Source organism: Scyliorhinus canicula, chromosome 18, assembly GCF_902713615.1.
Source record: "Scyliorhinus canicula chromosome 18, sScyCan1.1, whole genome shotgun sequence".
Taxonomy (NCBI): domain Eukaryota; kingdom Metazoa; phylum Chordata; class Chondrichthyes; order Carcharhiniformes; family Scyliorhinidae; genus Scyliorhinus; species Scyliorhinus canicula.
In genome coordinates this window covers 33,845,056-33,861,674 of record NC_052163.1, presented here as the reverse complement: position 1 = coordinate 33,861,674, position 16,619 = coordinate 33,845,056, and the positions used below count along the sequence as shown (strand labels likewise).

General features: G+C 47.2%; 1 protein-coding gene across 3 annotated transcripts in view; it reads left to right on the top strand.

Moving 5' to 3' along the window:
- ntn1a (netrin 1a) overlaps nucleotides 1-16,619 on the top strand; it is a 250,868-nt gene that overhangs the window by 195,158 nt on the left and 39,091 nt on the right. The window lies entirely within an intron of this gene.

Genomic DNA, 16,619 nt, shown 5'->3' with positions numbered 1-16,619 from the left:
AAACAAACTGCGCTGGTTTGACTAGGGGTGCGATTCTCCAGCTGCGCCTGCCTGGCGACCGCAGAATCCCACCTGAGGTCAATGAACTTTTCATTTGCCCGCGTCCCGCCCGTGGCAATCTTGCGGCAGGCAGAGCGGAATAATTCAGCCTTAGACCTGCGCTGCTGACTACTCAAGACTTCAGTAAGGGGCCAAAAAGGGTGCACTGGTGCCATGTCTACTCTTCTTAAAGGCATTCTGTCCCCCTTAAAGTGAACCTGTGCTAAATGATGAGAGGGCTGCTGCTCAATACTATTGCTGTAATTTTTAAAATGGAAAACAGAGCAGGAAAAAATAGAGTTCCAGGTTGACAGATGCAAAGTCCTTAGTCATAAAGGAAATACAGTGGGGGAATAAAACACATAAGGATAGCCAGAGGGATCATTTCCAAGTGTTTGGCCCTGACGACTTGGCAACAATGCCACAAAACGTATCATGACCTCATTGAGTGCTCAAGGTTAGTGAATGAATCTTCATATGACATATCCTGCCCACTAGACCACCAACCTTACATGTTGCTCAGTGCACCACACCCCCGACATTGCCTCAGCAGCTCTTCCTGGCACTCATGCCACAGGCCTAACATCCATATACTCCATCACACTGTCATGTACATGTCAATGAAACCAGCCTCACACCCAGCTCATAACTCCAGCAATTCAACTGTAACAGGAACATCACACAAACACAGTGCAATATGATCACTGACATCATATACTACCTCTTGCAGGAAAGTATGGTCTACAATAGAAGGGAGCCCAATTGGTGGGATACAAGGAATAGCTGCATCTCCTTAACTCTATTGAGGAAACTGCCCTCAGCATCATGAAGTCAATTACGGCAGAACCAATTGGATCCGAGTCCCTGAAGATATTGAGGCTAATAATATGCGCCTTATTCCCCTTCTCAACTCCCAGTTCACCCTCATCCCACATTCTGGAATAAATAAGCTACTAACGTTGTGGCCATGGACTTTCTGCTTTCCATCTCACTCCTCTCTCCTCATCTCAAACTTTGGTTTCCGGCTGTCCGACACCCAAGACCTGCTGCCTGCCCAGCCATGGCGTGGAAGAGAGAGACATACAAATTTGGAGCAGAAGTGGGCCATTAATAGTCCAAAGATGAGCAGGTTAGGTGGATTGGCCATGATAACATTGCCCCTTAGTGTCCACGTGGGGTTACGGGGATCGGGTGGGGAAGTGGGTCTAGGTAGAGTGCTCTTTCAGAGTGTCAATGTAGATGGGTCAAATGGCCTTCTTCTGCCTGTAGGGATTCTGTGATTCTATGATTAGACCTCTCTAGCTTGCTCCACCATTTAATGAGATCATGGCTGATCTATTTATGTTTCAGGTTCCACATTTCCATCTACCCCGAAATACTTTGATTCCCTTGGTGAGTCACTGGACCACTAGTGGGCTACAGCCAGGCCAGGGGGAAGAATGGTGCAGATGCCAGTTCACCAAGGCCACGGTCAAAGATAAGCTCTCCTGTAAGGGAACTGGACAGATGGCATATAGGAGAACACAGCAGAAGAAAAGCTATTTAGCCCATCTTGTCTGCACCGACTCACCAAATGAGAAGGACACTGAGTGCCATTCTTATTTTATTCATTCACGGGATATGGGCATCACTGGAAAGGCCAGCAATTGCTGCCTATCCCTAATTGCCCGTGAATTGAGTGGCTTGGATGACCATTTCAGAGTCAATCACATTGCTGTGGGTCTGGAGTCATATGTAGGCCAGACCAGGTACGGGTGGCAGACTTCCTTCCTTAAAGGACATTAGCGAATGAGGTGGGTTTTTATGGTCATCATTACCATAGAATCACAGAATCCCTACAGTGCAGAAGGAGGCCATTTGGCCCATCGGGTCCACACCCTATCCCCATAACCCTCCCCTTATCCCCATAACCCCATCGAGGGGTAATTTAGCATGGCCAATCCACCTAGCCTGCATATCATTGGACTGTGAGAGGAAACCCACGCAAACACGGGGCGAATGTGCAAACTCCACACAGTCAGTCACCCGAGGTCGGAATCGAACCCGGGTCCCTGACGTTGTGAGGCAGAAGTTAAGGATGGCCAATGGGCAGCACAGTGGCGCAGCGGTTAGCACTGCTGCTTCACGGCGCCGAGGAGAAATATAGACAAAGGGTGGGAGTGTTGCAATTAGCAAAACAATGAAGGGGTTGGACTGCAGAGTTTGCATACAAAAACTTTTGGCAGAGTTAGGATAGGTGCCAGGAAATATATATTTTTCCAGAAAGTCATCCCCTTCTGGAACAGTTTACCAAAATATGTGCTGGACAAGCAGTTGTTTCCAGCCTTTGAAGAGAAGTTTAAATTCCTAAAAGAAGAGCACATTTCAGTCACACTTAGCCTTTTGGCCCTTTGAGCTGTCATGATCTTTCATTTGTCTGGCACCTTGTGTTAGAGAGCAGAAGGTAGGATTTCCCAGCTTTTTCTGAATTGGCAATAAGTTTTTTTCGGCATTTTTGTCTTCATCTCTCCCAGGAGGCATTATTAGGGGCTGACAATCGTGTGAGGTTTCCACCATTACCAAGTGGAGTTGACTTAACGACTGTGATCATATACTTGGGGGTTTTCTTTGGTGTTTGGCGTTTAGAATGGGATGTCATATATCTTCTGTTGGCTTGGCTTTGAAATCAGATTATTAAAAGGGATACATTTGCTCTTGCATTCTTATAAGTGGATGACCACATATCGTCTGCTTTCCATTTTTATCAACAACGAGTGAATTGGCTTTAGATCAGCTACCCGATTAAGTATGACACAACCTAATCAAGTCTCTCCATGCTGGGGCCAGATCCAACCCATTAAAATTGCTTTTCGTCAATAAAACAGATGAAAACCTTGTCTCAACTCCACATTTTTATAGATTCAGATGCAGATGTCCTGTAATGGAAGGTTTTGGTATTTTTTTTCTTCTTTACTTTCAAAATTACTGTCATATGTTCAAGAAAGAAAAATAACTTGCATTTCTATAGCACCTTTCTACAGCCGCAGAATACTCCAAAAAGGTTGTTCCACAAGGTTGGGGGCCTCACGGTAGCATGGTGGTTAGCATCAATGCTTCACAGCTCCAGGGTCCCAGGTTCGATTCCCGGCTGGGTCACTGTCTGTGTGGAGTCTGCACGTCCTCCCCGTGTGTGCGTGGGTTTCCTCCGGGTGCTCCGGTTTCCTCCCACAGTCCAAAGATGTGCGGATTAGGTGGATTGGCCATGCTAAATTGCCCGTAGTGTAAGGTTAATGGGGGGATTGTTGGGTTACGGGTATACGGGTTATGTGGGTTTAAGTAGGGTGATCATTGCTCGGCACAACATCGAGGGCCGAAGGGCCTGTTCTGTGCTGTACTGTTCTATGTTCTATGTTCTAAATAGCTGGAGTATTCCAGTACTAATGTTCACCAACAAGGCCCACCTCAGTGACTCCTTGTTCCTTAATATTTCAAAGTCCTGTTCTTTCCCTTTTGAACAGAAAAGCAACATTTACAAATATTCTGCTTAGTTGTTAATATAAAAACAGCTCATTTTGCTCATCGTATCAGTAGCTGTTTCTTCTCCCACAGCGGTAGTTCATTTTGTCTATCTCTCTTCATCTACATTAATCTGTGTTCACAAAACAAATGTGTCCCTTATTGTCAAGATGTGAAAACTGTTTCTTAAGTTTCAATAGATCTTCATTTTGGATTTTTTCCCCCGTGCCAACCAGATTGCATGGGCCTGTCTCTGGGCAGAGTTAGTATGTCACTATACCCCTATCCAGAGCATTCTATTTCACCTTAAATTGAAGGAATTGTTTTAAAACAGAAACATCTTGTAAAATTCAGCATTTATAACACAAGGCTGACATGAATTTGTGTGGGTGAGGTCAGGGCTGGAACTTCTGACCCACTCCTGCTGCCACCGAGGGATTTAGTGGATTGGGATCAAAAACTTTAGTGATGCTCAATTCACCAACGGATTGCAAAAGATCTATACCCTACATCACCGCACTAAATTCTGTGCTTATAATGTCTTGCCTCAGGCAAGTACTTGCTGGAACGTTTTTGCTGAGATTGAGAGCAGTTTCTATAGAGAATAACAGGAGAAAAGAAACACATGGACTTGCACTGCACTGCCTGTTTTGATTTTCTCCCCAACTGTGCCCAACTTGCCATTGATTAATCAGCAAACTTTTCCTCAGCCCCATCATTTCTCTTCAACCAAACCTGGGAGGAGTTTTAGATTGAAGAAAGTTGACTGACTGATTATTTCTTATTTCCAGGAAAATATTTCACATTCACCAGATACGTCTAGGAGGTTCCAGTTGATTTTGTTTTACAGCGAATCACGAGAAGAAAATCTACCTTTGAAGCAAAGTGCTTGACTTCCTTCTTTCTAACCGCCAAAAGCACATAGCATTGTTGAAGTGGCCAGCAGCTATCAATCAGTTAGGATCATTGGGGAAGGGGGGGCGGGGTACTTCAGATGCATTCAAGCATGAAGGGAAAGATAAATAAACAAACCTCCTGCCTGCTATGTTTAAACCATTAAGCTGTCAATCAATTCTAGTTAAAGGTACTACAATGTGAAATTAAACAAATGCACAGTATGTCAAAGGATCTCAGCCAAGGAAGGCTCTGACACTTCAGAAAGCAACTGTGTTAAAAGCTTAAGGCTGAGGGAGAAGATATGAAGAATGGGAAACTCTATGCGTTTTTCTGACTTGAATCTGATCTGAGGATTCATGGTAAACCATTTCGGACAGAGATAAGGAGACACTTTCTCACACAAAGAGTGGAGAACCTGTGGAATTCATTGCCACAGGAAGTAGTTGATGCAAAAACTTTGAATATATTAAAGCGGTGGCTGGATATAGCACTTGGGGAGAATGGGATCAAAGACTATGGGGAGAAAGCAGGATTTCCCTGGTTCTGGACACACCTATCATTGGTAACATCTTCCCTGCATCTACCCTATCTAGTCCTGTTAGAATTTTATGTCACTATGAGATCCCCCTCATTCTGAACTCCAGCGAGAACAATCCTAACCTAGTCAATCTCTCCTCATATGACAGTCCCGCCATCCCTGGAATCAGTCTAGTCATCAGCTATCAGGCAGAGTGAGACAGTCACTTTAAAATTTAAATAGTTCACAGACAAGGATGATGATTTTAAACAGAGAGCTACCCTTCCAAGTGTCATCTTCAAGTTACCCAGGGCTTGAATGAGCAGTCCATCCAGGGGGAGGGTACATAGATACATAGAAGATAGGAGCAGGCGGAGGCCTTTTGGCCCTTTGAGCTGCTCCGCCATTCATCATGATCATGGCTGATCATCCAACTCAATAGCCTAATCCTGCTTTCTCCCCATAGCCTTTGACCCCATTCTCCCCAAGTGCTATATCCAGCCACCTTTTGAATATATTCAAAGTTTTAGCATCAACTACTTCCTGTGGCAATGAATTCCACAGGCTCTCCACTCTTTGTGTGAAGAAGTGTCTCCTTATCTCTGTCCAAAATGGTTTACCCATAATCCTCATGCTGTGACCCCTGTGACACCTATCATTTGTAACATCTTCCCTGCATCTTCCCTATCTAATCCTGTTAGAATTTTATGTCTCTATGAGATCCACCTCATTCTTCTGAACTCCAGCGAGAACAATCCTAACCTAGTCAATCTCTCGTCATATGACAGTCCCGCCACCCCTGGAATCAGTCTGGTAAACCTTCGCAGTACTCCCTCAAGAGCAAGAACATCCTTCCTCGGAGAAGGAGACCAAAACTGCACACAATACTGCAAGTGTGGCCTCACCAAGGCCCTGTACAATTGCACCAAAACATCCCTGCTTCTATACTCAAAACCTCTTGCAATGAAGGCCAACATACCATTAGCCTTCTTTACTGCCTGTTGCACCTGCATGCTTACCTTCAGCGAATGGTGCACAAGGACACCCAGGTCCCGTTGCACACTCCCCTCTCCCAATTTACAACCATACTGTAGTAATCTACCTTCCTGTTTTTGCTTCCAAAATTAATAATCTCACACTTACCCAAATTATACTGCATCTGCCATTGGTTTGCCCATTTGCCCAACCTGTCCAGACCTTGCCGTAGGATCTTTGCATCCTCGTCACAATTCACCCTCCCACCTAATTTGGTATCATCTGCAAACTTTGAGATGTTACATTTTGTTCCCTCATCCAAATCATTAATATAGATTGTGAATAGCTGGGGTCCAGCACCGATCCCTGCGGTACCCCACTGGTTACTGCCTGCCAATTTGAAAAGGACCCGTTAATCCCTACTCTTTGTTTCCTCTCTGCCTACCAGTTTTCTATCCACCTCCATACATTTCCCCCAATCCCATGCACTTTAATTTTGCACAATAATCTCTCATGCAGGACTTTGTCAAATGCCTTCTGAAAGTCCAAATATACCACATCGACTGGATCCCCCTTGTTGACTGTACTGGTTACCTCTTCAAAGAATTTCAACTGATTTGTCAAGCACGGTTTTCCCTGGGTCCCGAGGTCAATCCCTTTCCCCCAGCATGAGTCAACTCATCCAAAGAAGGACCCTTGGAGGACTCTCCCTCTGCACTCTGGCAGTGGCAGAAGGCACATGAGCAATGGATCTATCTCCTTGACTCCTGATGCACGATCAATCACTACTGAAGTGAGATTGTAGTCCAATTGAAGGCTTTAATGAACAAGCAGCTCCGGTACAGAACGACTGCTGTGGGTGAAACACAGACCCTTATGCTCCGCCTGCTGGGCGGAACCAGCAGGCAGGTTCTACCACTCATACTACAGTATAAGGTACATCCCACCTAGGTACCACGATACCCCTTATATAGCCTACCACATTCATCCCTTGTTTAAAAAAGAGTCCGGCAGGGCTGGTCAGTGGTAGAGGTTATAGCGGTACCCTTCGGTGCCTTTACATGCAATACACATATTTACAGACAATTATTTACAAGTTCCTTTTACAATGATTCTATCAGCCGGTCGGGGACCCTGGTCGTCCTCTGCGATCGTCGCAGTCCCGGCGGTGAAGCTGGCATTGACTCGGGCATCCGTGGCTCTGGGAGCGTGTCGTCTTCAGCTTCATCGCATCCGGATGGGGCCAGTGGGAGGACGGATCCTCCTGAGAAGGGGGCTGCGGTGGTGTGAGCCAGTGAAAAAATGGTTGGGGTTGGTAGGGGGGGGTGATCCAGCGGGGGCCAGATCCTGGAGGGAGACCGTGTCATGTCGGCCATTGGGGTGCGGCACATAGGCGTACTGGGGGTTAGCATGGAGGAGATGTACCCTCTCGACCAGTGGGTCTGACTTGTGGGTCCGTACGTGTTTGCGGAGTAGGACGGGTCCGGCGGCTGCCAGCCATGTTGGGAGCGAGGTCCCCGAGGAGGATTTCTTAGGGAAGGCAAGGAGACGTTCATGAGGTGTTTCGTTGGTAGTAGTGCACAGTAGTGATCGGATGGAGTGAAGTGGATCGGGGAGGACCTCCTGCCATCGGGACACTGGGAGATGTTTGGACCGTAAGGCCAGTAGGACGGCCTTCCAAACCATCCCGTTCTCTCTCTCTCCCTGCCCGTTTCCCGGGGGTTATAACTGGTCGTCCTGCTGGAGGCAATGCCCTTGCTGAGCAGGAATTGACGCAGCTCGTCACTCATGAAGGAGGACCCCCTATCGCTATGGATGTAGGTGGGGAAACCTAACAGGGTAAAGATGCTGTGGAGGGCTTTAATGACGGTGGCAGCCATCATGTCGGGACGGGATGGCGAAAGGGAATCGGGCGTACTCATCAATCACGTTTAAGAAATACGTCTTACGGTCGGTGGAGTGAAGGGGCCTCCACGCTGAAATCCACGCTGAGGCGTTCAAAGGGGCGGGAAGCCTTCAGCAGGTGCGCTTTCTCTGGCATGTAGAAGTGCGGCTTGCACTCTGCCCAGATTTGGCAGTTTCTGGTTACGGCCCTGACCTCCTCGATGGAGTAGGGCAGATTGCGGGTTTTAACAAAGTGGAAGAACCGGGTGACCCCCGGGTGGCAGAGGTTGTCATGGAGGGTCCGGAGTCGGTCTACTTGTACACTGGCACAAGTGCCGCGGGACAGGGCATCAGGAGGCTCGTTGAGCGTCCCGGGAGGATACAAGATCTCGTAATTATAGGTGGAGAGCTCGATCCTCCACCGTAAGATCTTATCATTCTTAATTTTGCCCCACTGTGCATTGTCAAACATGAAGGCTACCGACCGTTGCTCAGCGAGGAGAGTGAATCTCCTGCCGGCCAGGTAATGCCTCCAATGCCGCACAGGTTCGACGATGGCTTGGGCCTCCTTCTCGACGGAGGAATAGCGGATTTCTGAGGAATGGAGGGTGCGTGAAAAGAAGGCCACGGGTCTGCCCGCCTGATTGAGGGTGGCAGCCAGAGCTACGTCTGAGGGGAAGGGGAGGAACTCATCGATTGCCTGCATCGTCGCCCTGGCGATGTCTGCTTTGATGCGACTGAAAGCCTGGCGGGCCTCTGCCGATAGGGAAAAACCATGGACTGGATTAGTGGGCGGGCCTTGTCCGCATAATTGGGGACTCACTGGGTGTAATAAGAAAAGAAGCCCAGGCAACGTTTCAAGGCCTTGGGGCAATGGGGGAGGGGAAGCTCCATGAGGGAGCACATGCATTCGGGATCTGGGCCTATGACTCCATCATGCACTACATAGCTGAGGATGGCTAGGCGATCAGTGCTAAACGCGCATTTATCCTTGTGATAGGTTAAGTTAAGTTAAGGATTTTTGCGGTATGGAGGAATTTTCGGAGGTTGGTGTCGTGTTCCTGCTGGTCGTTGCCGCAGATGGTGACATTGTCGAGGTACGGGAACGTGGCCCGCAGACCGTACCGGTCAACCATTCGGTCCATTTCCCGTTGGAAGACCGAGACCCCATTTGTGACACCAAAGGGAACCCTTAGAAAGTGGTAGAGCCACCCATCTGCTTCGAATGCAGTGTACTTGCGGTCGTCCGGGCGAATGAGGAGCTGGTGGTAGGCTGATTTAAGGTCTACTGTGGAGAAAACCTTGTATTGCACTTTCTGGTTGACCATTTCAGGTATGTGGGGGAGAGGGTACGCGTCGAGCATGCGTATACCTGTTGATGGTCTGACTGTAGTCTATGACTATCCTATGTTTCTCTCCGGTCTTTACAACCACCACTTGAGCTCTCCAGGGGCTGTTGCTGGCCTCGATAATGCCTTCCTTTAGTAACCGTTGGACTTCCAACCTAATGAAGGTCCGGTCCTGGGCACTGTACCGTCTGCTCCTGGTGGCGACAGGTTTGCAATCGGGGGTAAGGTTTGCAAACAGGAAAGGTGGGTTGACCTTGAGGGTCGCGAGGCCGCAGACAGTGAGGGGGGGGGTATGGGGCCGCCGAATTTGAACGTTAAACTTTGCAGATTACACTGGAATTCCAGTCCCAGGAGTGTGGCAGCGCAGAAATGGGGGAGGACGTAGAGTCAGAAGTTATTGAACTCCACGCCCTGGACCGTGAGGTTGGCTATGCAGTACCCCCGGATCTGCACAGAGTGGGACCCAAAGACCAGGGAGATCTTTTGTTTAATCAGGTGTACAGCGAGGGAGCAGTGTCTTACCGTATTGGGATGGATGAAGCTCTCCTTGCTCACAGAGTCGATCAAGCAGGATGTCTTGTGCCCGTTGATGAGTACCGGCGTTGTAGCTTGAAAGCGTTCGGGGCCGAGACTGGTCCGGTGTCACTGAGGCAAGTTGTGGCAGAGCTGAGAGATCTCATCGGGCGATACACGGCCACCCAAGCCGGGGTCCTGACACGTCATCCAAGATGGCTGCCCCCCTGAATCGCACATGGCCGGCTGGGAGATCTCACCAGGCGATAGATACATGGCTAACCGAGTCGGGGTCCTGAGATATCATCCAAGATGGCTGCCCCCATGAATTGTATATGGCCTGTGAGGAGAGGAATAGCAGCGGTCCCGGTTCGCCTGTGGAGACAGCGGCGGCCAACTGGGTCTGGCATACTGCCACAAGGTGCCACTTCTTCCCGCAGCCCTTGCAGATTGGGCCGGGCAGCGTTGCCAGGGGTGTTTATTTTGCCCGCAAAAATAGCATCGCCCCCCCCCCCCCCCCCCCCCCCCAAGGGTTTCCTGGCTGCCGCACTGCACAAGCTTGTGGGGAATTAAGGGGTGCTTTGGAATCGGCCGTGGGTGGAGTCCACCCTGTCCATGTGGGTACCGCACGGTCGGGAACATAAGCCTGGGCGTTGTGGGAGGCTACATCTAGGGAGTGCGCAAGTTTCCGTGCCTCTTTAAGCCCTTTAGGGGACAGCATGCCCGCAACAAAAGCATCCCGCATTAAGAGTTTGGTGTGGTCATTGGCTGAGGCTTGTGGACAGTTACAGTTTCTCCTTAACACTAACAATGCGCGGTAAAAATCGTCCAGTGATTCCCCTGGGATCTGCTGTCAGGTAGCTAAAAGATGCCGAGCGTATACCTGATTCACAGTGCGGATGTAGTGCTCTTTTAACAAAGTCATTGCATCCTCGAATCCGTCCGCGTCTTCGATAAGGATGTAGATTTCTGGGCTCACCCTTCAGTGGAGGTCTTGCATTTTCTGTTCCACCGTGGTGGTAGTCGGGGCCGTCCTGATGTACCGGTTGAAACATGCCAGCCAATGTTTAAAAGTTGTTGCTGCATTTGCCGCGTGGGGGTTGATTTGTAGACACTCTGGCTTGATGCGGAGAGCAGCCATTCTTCAATTTTGTTCATTAAATTGATGCATGAGCAATCATTACTGAAGCGAGATTGCAGTCCAATTGAAGGCTTTAATGAACAAGTAGTTACCCCAGCAGCTCCAGTAGAGTATGACTGCTGTGGGTGAAACACAGACTCTTATGCTCCGCCTGCTGGGCGGAACCAGCAGGCAGGTTCTACCACCTAGGTACCGCGATACCCCTAATATAGCCTACCACAACTCTCTCACGGCCCAATGTGCCAGGCTGAGGTGTCACTGCCAGAGTGTCTGTGCCAGAGTGCGAGAAGCAATGCACCATTGGCAATGCCAGGGGGTGGGGCCTGGGGGGGGGGGGGTGGTGCTGAAGGAGAGTTGTGGCTGAGTGGGGCAGTGGCTGAATGGGGAGGTGGCTGAGGAGGAAGCTGAGAGGGGGCCGGTGGTGGAGGGCAGGTCACCCTATGTGTGTATGGTGTGGGCGGGGTGCTGACCTGTAATTCACATGATGTGGGGGAGAATGCCCCTCCTTGATGAGGTGCTCCCCTTGTCAGCAGAGGGTTCAATATTTGCATTGTGGGCAAGGGGGGGGGTGTCCATCTCTGGATGCTGGGATTCTGGCATCTATTCAAATTCACAGCCTGAGATCGGTAAGTGCAGAGAGACTGGCGTGCTCGCTGCTATGCATAATTTAGCAACGTAAAGGTACAAGAATCCCACCTCGGCAATGCAACCCTGATTCTCCGCTGGCGGGAGCACTTCGGTTTGAAAACGAAGAAACGTTTCTCATCGAGGGGCACCTTTATTACGTAAAAGTTTAGTTACGGTGGTTAATGCAAGTGTTTCAGCTGAGTACAGGATCCCACGGCAAACGCTGCGAATTTCTATGCTTACTCCACAGAGCCCAATTTGCTGTCCAGAAACTGTAATTTTAGATGGCAGTGACGTGAAAAATGCTAATTTCTTAGTGTGGTAGTGGTGTCACTGGCCCCGGGGTGGGGGCACGATATGTCCAAAAAATACTATCCATATTCGGTTGTAAGAAAAGGGTCTGTTGAAATGTATTTGGTTTATAAGCCTTTGTGATCAGGTGCCTCCAAAACAAACCTCTCCAAAACATTCTGTGATACAAACAACCTGGGAAGGAATGCACAGCAGCTGTGTAACAGGTGTGAGGAGCTGGGTCTGATAAATGTCCCAATATCTTGAACGCCCCCTCCGGGGGCCAGCACAGAGTTATGAGGGTAGTTAAATAATCCAGCTAAATATAAAATTTGAAGTCATTTGTTCGGGACAAAACAGACATTGTTATCTGTCATGAATGATGGCATGCGACCCTCTATTCTTTACAGCTGTACTATTATTCACAAGGAGGCAAAAAGAGGCCAGTGTTTATACTTTCACTTCATAACTGAACTGTCACAGCATGCCTAATATTTAATCAACATAGCTCGTGCTTTCATTTTAAAGTTATCCCTTTGCTATTTAATCGGATTCCTCAAGGATGTACTTCAGAAAATGTATTTCTTTAAGTCTTCGGCTTGTGTAGAATGTTCCAGAAGTTGCTTCATGCTGTTGGCAAAGTGCAGAGGACAAAAACATGCAAATTGGACCTTGCCTCCTCAAATGCCAACCATTTGGTTTCAGTCCTGGTAACTTGGGCGAGGGCTTTAATCTAATTACATGCTTTATTTGCAGCAACTTGTTTTTCAATCAATCTTGTTGAACAAGAAGAAAACCCTGCTACTGTGCACTCATTTGCACTCGATTGTCCACAGATAGAGGTTTATGCCCGGGTTCCAGTCTGCACTGCCCCCTCTGCATCTGTTATATGTAATTTTAGAATGAGCAATAAGTAAGGAACCAGGGAAATCTTGGTGCTTTCTTAAAACTTAATTGTAAACACAGTGGAGTTAGCATAGACTTCACTTCCATTTGGATCGGAATTTAGCTTTGTTCGGGGCTAATTCTGTATTACTTGCAATGTTTCTGCTTTTTTCTTTTTTCCCCCTGTTGCCAGGGCGACCGCTTTCACTCAAAACATAAAAGAAAATAAAGCCCTGGCTGAGCTAAGAGAAAAACAATGAAGTTTGTTCATATTCTAGCCCTTAAAAGCTCCCCAAAAAGTTATAACAATGCCTTGGTTGATGCTATGAGTGAAGTTTAATTGGTTTTCTGATTAATTTTGAGTTAGAAGGGAACAAAATAGTCTTTTTTTGTTTCTTTTAGTGAAATTTTGTTTCTAAAATGCTGAAGTTAATTTAAGTTTCTGGTGAGTCATCTATTTCTTTCATAGAAATTTTGCATTGTTGCAATATGATTTTGGCCAAACCAATCTTTTCCAAAAGGAATATTATCCCATTCCCGTTGATGAAAACACTGCCATCAGATTTCTTTCCTCGCTTGTTTCAATTTCATTTTCTGACTTTTAAGCCAGCTCAAGCAAATTGCTGGTTGGCTGATTTTCAATAAAGTGACTGATGCCTCAACAGCTACATTTAGGTCAATTTAACCAACTGAAAGCCAATGATGTGTGTGACTCGAGGATGCTGCAGGAACTATCTTGAAAATAGATCACCATAATACGGGTCAAGACATTTTGTAAGGAAGTTATATGGAATATGGAGATTGTAGCAAGTTAAAGAGGGACAATGAGGCTGTAACCTGAGGGAGAAGCTGGCCAGAGTTGATTGGTAAGGAAGCCTAGCAGGAAAGACAGTGGAACAGCAATGGCAGGTTTTAGGGGGTTATTCGAGAGGCACAACAGAAATTCATCCCATGGAGGAGGAAACATGCTAAGGGTAGATCGAGGCAACCATGGCTGACATGGGAAGTCAGGGACAATATAAAAGCAAATGAAAAGGCATACAAGGTGGTGAGCTTTAGTGGGAAACAAGAGGATTGGGAAGCTTTTAAAAGCAAGCAGAGGACAACTGAAAAAGCAATAAGGGGGGGAGATGAAATACGAGTATAAGTGAGCTAGTAATATGAAAGAAGATTGCAAGAGTTATTTTTAGAAGCATGGTGGCACAGTGGTTAGCACTGCTGCCTCACAGCGCTGAGGACCCGGGTTCGATCCCAGCCCCAGGTCACTGTCCGTGTGGAGTTTGCACATTCTCCCACTGTTTGCGTGGGTCTCACCCCCACAACCCAAAGATGTACAGGGAAGGTGAATTGGCCACGCTAAATTGACCCTTAATTGGGGACAAAAGAACTGGGTACTCTAAATTTATTTTTTTAAATAGTTTTTTTTTGATATATAAAAGGTAAGAGAGAGACAAGATGGACATTAGATCACTGGAAAATGAGGCTGGAGAAGTAGTAATGAGGAACAAAAGAAATGGCAGAGCAACTGAATAGGTACTTTACATCAGTCTTCACAGTGGAAGACACCAGTGGCATACCAGAACTTCAAGAGAGTCAGGGGGCAGAGGTGAGTGCAGTGGTCATCACTAAGGGGAAGGTGCTGGGGAAGCTGAAAGATCTGAAGATGGATAAATCTCCCGGACCAGATGGACTACACCTCAGGGTTCTGAAGGAGATAGCTGAGGAGATTGTGGAGGCATTGATCTTCCAGAAATCACTAGAGTCATCGAGAGGCCCAGTGGACTGAAAAATGGCTAATGTAACACCCCTGTTTAAGAAAGGTGGGAGGCAGAAGACGGGAAATTATAGGCCAGTTAGCCTGACTTCGGTTATTGGTAAGATTTTAGAGTCCATTATTAAGGATGAGATTGCGGAGTACTTGGAAGTGCATTGTAAAGTAGGTCTGAGTCAGTATGGCTTTGTCAAGGGGAGGTCATGTCTGACAATTCTGATAGAATTCTTTGAGAGAACAACAAGGAAGTTAGACAAGGGGCAGCCAGTGGAAATGGTCTATTTAGATTTCCAGGAGGCCTTTGGTAATGTGCCATTTATGAGGCTGTTAAATAGGTTTTAAGAGCTGATGGTGTTTGGGCAATGGATTGGCATGGCAAGAGGATTGACTGACTGACAGATGGCAGAGAGTGGGGATAAAGAGGTCTTTTTCAGGATGGCAGCTGGTGAATAGTGGTGTTCCGCAGAGGTTAGTGTTGGGACCACAACTATTCACAATATACATTTACAATCTGGAAGAACTCATTGAGGACATTGTTACTAAGTTTGAAAATGTTACTAAGATATGTAGTGGGACAGGTAGTGTTGAGGAAGCAGGGGAGCTGCAGAAGGATTTGGACAGGTTAGGCAAGTGGGCAAAGAAGTGGCAGTTCGAAAACAATGTGGTAAATTGTGAGGTTATGCAATTTGGTAGGAAAAATAGAGGCATAGATTATTTTCTAAATAGGCAAAGGCTTCGAAAATTTGAAGTACAAAGGGACTTAGGAGTCCTAGTTCAGAATTCTCTTAAGGTTAACATGCAGCTTAAGTTGGTAGTTAGGTGCAGCACGGTGGCACAGTGGTTAGCATTGCTGCCTACGGCGCTGAGGACCAGTGTTCGAATCCCGGCTCTGGGTCACTGTCCATGAGGAGTTTGCACATTCTCCCCGTGTCTGCGTGGGTTTCACCCCCACAACCCAAAAGATGTGCAGGCTAGGTGGATTGTCTACGCTAAATTGCCCCTTAATTGGAAAAAATAATTGGGTACTCTAAAGTTTTTTTTAAAAAGTTGGTAGTTAGGAAATCAAATGCAATGTTACCATTCATGTTGAGAGGGTGAGAATATAAGAGCAGGGATGTACTTCTGAGGCTGTATACAGCTCTGACCACACTCATTTGGAATATTGTGAGCAGTTTGGGCCCCATATCTAAGGACGTATGTGTTGGCCCTGGAGAAGGTCCACAGGAGGTTCACAAGAATGATACTGGGAATGAAAGGCTTGTCATTTGAGGAGCGGTTGATGTCTCTGAGTTTGTACTCAATGGAGTTTAGAAGGATGAGGGGGCATCTCATTGAAACTTACAGAATACTGAAAAGCCTAGATAGAGTGGATCTGTAGAGGATGTTTCCCCGAGTACGAGAGGCTGGAACCCGAGGGCACAGCCTCAGACTGAAGGGACGATCCTTTAAAACTGAGATGAGGAGGAATTTTTTCAGCAAAAGGGTGGTGAATCTGTGGAACTCATTGCCACAGAAGGCTGTGGAGGCCAAGTCATCGAGTGTCTTTAAGTCAGAGATAGGTTCTTGATTAATAAGGGGATCAGGGGTTACGGGGAGAAGGCAGGAGAATGGGAGTGAGAAATATATCAGCCATGATCGAATGGCCGAGCTGACTAGATGGGCCGAATGGCTTGACTCTGCTCCTATACCTTATGGTCCAATGGTCTCTGGTAAAGTCAGTGTAAAACTGAGTCATCGAGATCAGAAGGTCCCTGGATAAATTCTTGATCGGTGCCAAGTTGAGGGTTTTTACAATCGGCTCTGTCACCATTGGCCTAAAGGAAGATCAGCCATCGTTTTACACTCATATCCTGGCATGTGGATCAATGACAGGACTGGACTTTGATGAGATGTGTTGCCCCTGCCAGGACAGTTAAACACAGTGATCAATGCGTAAGCACAGGTGTGAAAAATGGCTATTTTAATGAAGAACTGGAGAGGGATTCTTATGTGAGTAATTATATACCAGTGAGGACATGACAGCCGGGAATTTCATGGAGCGGCATCTGTACTGCTGCCACTTTTGCCATCAGTGTGTAGAAACCCTATTCTTTACATTGTAGCAACAGGGCAAGAACAGTTCTGAATAAATGCATAGACAATTCCTCTTGAGGCATGACTGAGAAGAGAGAGACACATTCATTTTTATTTTGCAATGCACTTAAATATATATCAGCTCTCACAGGGGCAGCATAA